Consider the following 6,000-nt stretch of genomic DNA (forward strand, 5'->3'; position numbering starts at 1 on the left):
GTTTGTCAAACATCGTGTGGAGCATTTAGAAAATCGCCTTTGTGATCTCAAAAGATACTAAAAACCAGAGCCGTGCCTCCTTTAGTGAAAAAAAGGCATTGACCTTAGGCCACATCTATAATTTCAGTTTTTAGGCCACATATCAATAATAATATTAGTTAAGTTAGTGAAAGATTTGTTGTTAGAGTGTTTTGTAATAGTAATTTTAACTTTCAAATCATAATTTATCTGTTATCTTTTTACTATAATCTAATTAATTTAACTTTCTTTATCTACATATTATCTATTATTCTATCATTTAATATGTTTTAATAAGTATTTGATACTTTAACATATTTTTAAATGATAAACTCATTAAATTGTCTTATATATTTATTTTATATATAATTTTACATTTCAGTAATATAGTTTTTACAGTTTGATTTATTTTTAAGTTCTATAATTTTTATAAAATTTATACACTTATAAAGGGCTACAATTTTCTAAATTGTCTTAGGTCTCTAAATGTGTTAGCACGGCACTGCTAAAAACCTGTACATTAAAAACATTAACATATTATATATTCATTAAGAACATAAATTAAAATATATTACATCAGAAACTTATCTTACCAAGTTCTTTTTTCAACTTTGGATCGACTTTAATGTAGTGCGTCCGTTTGATGCAGTGCGTCCGGTTAGGTTGCTAAAAAGGGTCTGAATAGACATATAACTCATGCGGGCATCTGACTATTGGGACTCTGGGATTTGCGAACGTGTATCCGAAGACCGAGCGTGGCCCAGTGGCTCGTCGTTCCTTACTAAAACCATAAAATGTTATTAGAAATTTTAATAAAAAAGAAAATCTATTTTTAAATTAAAAAAAAAAGATTTTAGTCATGAAAACAAATTTCGAGAATTAAAAAAATAATAAAAAAAGTTTTCCAATTTTATAATAAACTAGGTAGTTTGCCCGCACCTTGCGCGGATGGAAAGTCTTATTAATTAAAACATAACCAATTGATGGAATATGTCACTATATTTTTGTAAATTTCGAGAATGTGTTGAAAATATCAAACTGTCATCTTGCATCATTTGTTATTGAGATATTTGAAATTAAAACAGAGTAAACGGTATCACTCGAAAATATTTATTCTTACTAAATATTTTTTTTTATATTTTTTTAAAAAATAAACAGATTATATATGTCTGTCATGGTTTATATATGCATGAATAATACATAAATATTATAGGTTTTTTTTTCTTTTTCTTTGACTTTTTTTTTTCTTTTTTCTTTCGACTATTCTTCTTTTTTTCTAAATTTTTCATCTTCTTTTTCAGTGCCTCCAAAATCATAAATCTCCAAATGTTTTTTCATTTACATTATCCTTAATAAGGTATTCATCTAGTTTTTTTTTCCTATATTTTCCTTTTTCCACTTTGTCTTCTATTTATGGTTTTCTTCTTCTTCTTCTTCTCCCATTTTAAGTCATTTGTTTTCTTGTTCTTCTTCTTACGGTTTTTCTTGTCAGAATCCTTTAACATCTTTGTATTGTCCTATATAATTTACTTTTTTTATAATTTTTTTCTTATTGTTCTTCGTCATTTCCTTATTCCCTTTCTTATGAATTTCAGCTTTTGTTCTTCTTCTTATTCACCTTTTGGATTTTCTTCTTCCCCATCTTTTCTTTCTTCTTCTTCATCGTCTTCGACTTCTACTTATTTGTGTTCTTTCTCTTCTTAAATCTATATTTCTATTTTTTATTCTTCATATTTTTCTTTCATCGTCATCATCGCGTTTGACTTCTACATCTTTTTCCTCTTCTCTTATGTCTTCTTCTTCTTCTTCTTCTTCTTCATTTTTTTTTGTTTTCTTTTCTTCAACATACTTTCCTACTTCTATTTCATCATCTTTGAATTCTTCATCATCATTTTGTATTCTTAGTTTTTTTTCTTGTTCTTCTTTTAGTTTTTATTAGACTTCTTTATCCAAATTCTTCTTCTTCTACTCTTTTTTCTTCATCTCTTTTCCTATTCACCTTATTCTTGTCTTCTTCAACACTGTCTCTTTTCTTCTTCTTAATCACAACTTTTTGTTTGTTTTTTTTCTCGTTTTTTTAACTTCTTTGTCATCAACTTTGTATTTTTCTTTATGTTTTGATTTTTTTTCCTCTTATTCTTCTACTTCTTTTTTTTTTAATTTTTTTTTCTTTCTTCCGTTCTTCTTCATCGTGTTCGTCTCCTCCGACTTCTTTTTTATTTTTTCTTCCAGACTTTCTTCCCTCTCATTATTCATTGTATCCATCTTTTAGTTATATTACTCTTCGAGTTTTTCTTTCGCTTATCTTCATCTTTTTATTTATTTATTTTCACATTATATTGAATAAATAAACATTAGCTTGTAAAGAAGTCTTCTGGTTTATCTTCGTTTTCTTATTTGTCTTCATCTTATTCTAATAAATGTACATTAGACTGTATAATAAGTATTAACTTTCGCAGTGTTGGTAAAAAACTCCATGAAACAAAATAATTTTCCTTGTAACAAATAATATTATATATTAAAACCAACATATTTTTCTGTTAGATAAGATACATATTTTCTGTTATAGAATATTGTTTAGAAATAAAATCATGAATGATATTAAATATTAAAACCAACATATTTTTCTGTTAGATAAGATACATATTTTCTGTTATAGAATATTGTTTAGAAATTAAATCGTGAATAATATTAAATATTAGCAACATATTTTATTTATGTTTTATTATTTAGATAAAATCGTGAATTTAGATTTTTTTAATATTACAACTTATATTTTAATCATGATTTATATTTTAGATTTAAACAATTTTTTTTTCTATTTAAAAAAAAAAATTAAAACAAATTTAAGAAGGGGTAAAGGGTAATTAGGCACCCTGAGATTGAATGAGAGAGATTTAAACGAAATTTTTACTTCGCTTATAATATATATGATGATTTATCATTAAATACAAAAATTAAAAAAAAAACTTTGTTAAGAAAACAATTCCACAGATATAAATACTATATGAATTTTCATTATTATCAACAAAAAATTTAATATTATAAGTAATTTTTGAAATATAATAATTTGAAAAATATAGAGACAATATTATAAATGATTAACAAAATAAAAAACAATTTATTCAATTAATTTTTTATTAAAAATATTTGCGCAAAAATATAATACTTAACATATAAAAAACTATTTTTAGTATTTTTATAATTAATTCTACTACTAATTTCCAATTATAAACCACTACTAATTTTCATAATTTCATTCAACTTTTCCAAACCTTAAAACAACAAATTTCTATCTAATCCATGAACTAATAAAATTCTTTTTTTTGGCAAACAAACTAATAAAATTCATAAACCAACAAATTTCTGTATAATTTATAAAGAGGCGTTTACACGTTTAGGTACTTTTCGAGTTTATATTTACAAAATTTGGTACTTCTTAATCTGATGGTACTTTTAATTAGTTTACATATGCAAAAACCCAATTTAGTCCCTCCTTCCAATATATTGATCTTGAAGACCGGTTTAAATTAAGTGATTTAACCGAATTTGATGGTTTAGAAAACTATCATAACTATTCTTACTTCTCTCTCCTTCTTTCCTTTGTAACTCTTGTGGACAATTCTCTCTCTCTCTCAACTTTTTAGATCCATGTTGCAAACAGCTCTCTCTCTTTACCTTCTCAGATTCAATCGTGAACGTATGTTTTCTGATCCCTTCCGACCGCCGTTTGTCACTTCGTCTACTGGTTCTGATATTTGTTATGTGTCAATACTTTTTTGGAGCAGTTGATCTTTCCGATATATGTTTTCTGCGGCGGTGTTTGTAGCCGATAGTTAACAAAAGACGATTATAGTTGGAGAGATGCTGAACAGTTTAAGCCTTTACGAAGACGAAGATGAACAGTAAAAAAAGTTGGAGTTTTCTTCGAAGCACCTTCATCGACAGGCGGACATGACGAAGTTGAACAGTAAAACCGATTGTGTTATCCACGTGACGTGGATGTTACCAAATGCGAGCAGCCGTGAACGTGGATATAACCATACAAGTGTGAACATAGATATAACCATATGAGTAACTATATTTAAATACAAGCGTGGATGAAGATGCTAAGTATATTATATCAAAAGAACTAAAGTGAGTGTGGACGCCTTGATAATAATGGGTGTGTAAGTATTTGAAAAAAGTTTCGCTGTGTATGTAAAAGAAAATGAGAAGCTATACTTATAAAATATGGATATAACCATAGAAGAATGGAAGATGAGACTAAGTATTTTATTTGAAGATGAGTTAGTGTGAATGTGGACGCATCCATAGATAATGGGTCTAAAATCGTTAGTAGAGGTCTATGTAGTAAGACAGAGACTATGTGGATGTATCCATTGTTATTATGGATACAGAGTCATGCTAAATAAAGATGAAATATGTCCATACCCATTATATGGATATAGCCATTACAAATGTGGATAATGATACTATGACCATGATACTTGGAACTCCAAGATGCTGAGACATGGATGTTTATTGGGTTCATAACGAATATGGATATGACCATTACAAATTTATAGATATATGTTACCAAATGACCATATTACTTGAAACCCGTAGATGCTAAGTCATGGTCGAGGGTGGATATAGAACCTCCATTTGTTACATTTATAATTTGGGTATGGTTGTGGCCACATGGCGTCCAGTTAAGTCCACGCGAGAGAAAAACAATCACTGAGACATAACCGCCGCGATGGAAACCTGTCCATGTCCACATGGATACAGCTACATTGATAGAAACGTTTAAAATATATTGCATTTGTTTGTGTGGATACTATATAAACTTTGCGTCCATCAGTGGAGGAAGAAGACGTGGTTACAGGGGTCATCGCTTTTTTCGCATGCACAACGGCGGACGACGGAGAGACTTTGGACTACGGCATAGACAACGACATGGACAACAGTAGACACGACAATATAGATAACAGTGGTCGTTTGAGGGGGAGAGGGATGGCGGTGGTGTGGTGGCGGTTGAAAAAGTTTGCGACCGCAATTGATGATAAAAAAAAAATGAAAGAGAGAAATCACGATAAGATGTGGTGTAAGGAGGAAGAATAAAGAACAAACCAAATTCTGAAGACTGCAACCATTTTGATTGAAGAGTCTCTAGGGTTCATAAGAAAAAAACAAAATGAAGAAAAGGAAGAAGAAAGATCTGAGACAGAGAAAGCTAGATATTTTTATTCTTTTTTTTCCTTTCTAAAATTGTTAACAAACCAACTATTGGTTTGCAAAGCATATAACCGGTTTTGATTTTTGAAAACTCATTTTTCAATAAGGAGTTTATGGTCATTTTATGTCTATAAGTTAGAAGAAAGTGCTAGTTAAAATGAAAGAGCTAAAACATGTAAATAGATACTCATAAAGTGCCAAAGAGTGTAAATTTCTCCATAACTTTTCCAAATCCAAAATTAATATAAATGCAACTAACATAATAACCTATATACTAACAACCTAACAAATCAACCTAATTCACAGAGAACTAATCCAATTATAGAAGAAGAAAAAATTTAGAAAAAAAATTAAAATCTTACCCAAAAGACATTTTGGAAAGGTGGAATAGAAGAATTAGGAGAGGAATGAGAAGAAATGATGTTGAACCTGCCGGAAATAATCCAAAGTCGATGGAGATATGCCGGAATTCCTTTCCCATAGTTCATGACGTTTTGTATAATTAGGATCACCATATACACAAGAAAAATAATAATCCATACCATTATATTCCACATACACATCAATCATTTTTGCAGACTGATACAACTTAGTTATACTTATATGTTTTTTTTCCATAATAGAGCTATTCCTCCACTCTTACCTATTGGAGGAACTGAAATTACATAATAAAATCCTAGTGAAACACAAACATCCCTTATAATTTTACAATTATTTAGAGTTTCTACTAAGAATAGAAGGTCAGGAGAATATAAGCGATTA

Source organism: Eutrema salsugineum, unplaced genomic scaffold, assembly GCF_000478725.1.
Source record: "Eutrema salsugineum unplaced genomic scaffold, Eutsalg1_0 scaffold_6, whole genome shotgun sequence".
In the NCBI taxonomy this organism is placed as follows: Eukaryota; Viridiplantae; Streptophyta; class Magnoliopsida; order Brassicales; family Brassicaceae; genus Eutrema; species Eutrema salsugineum.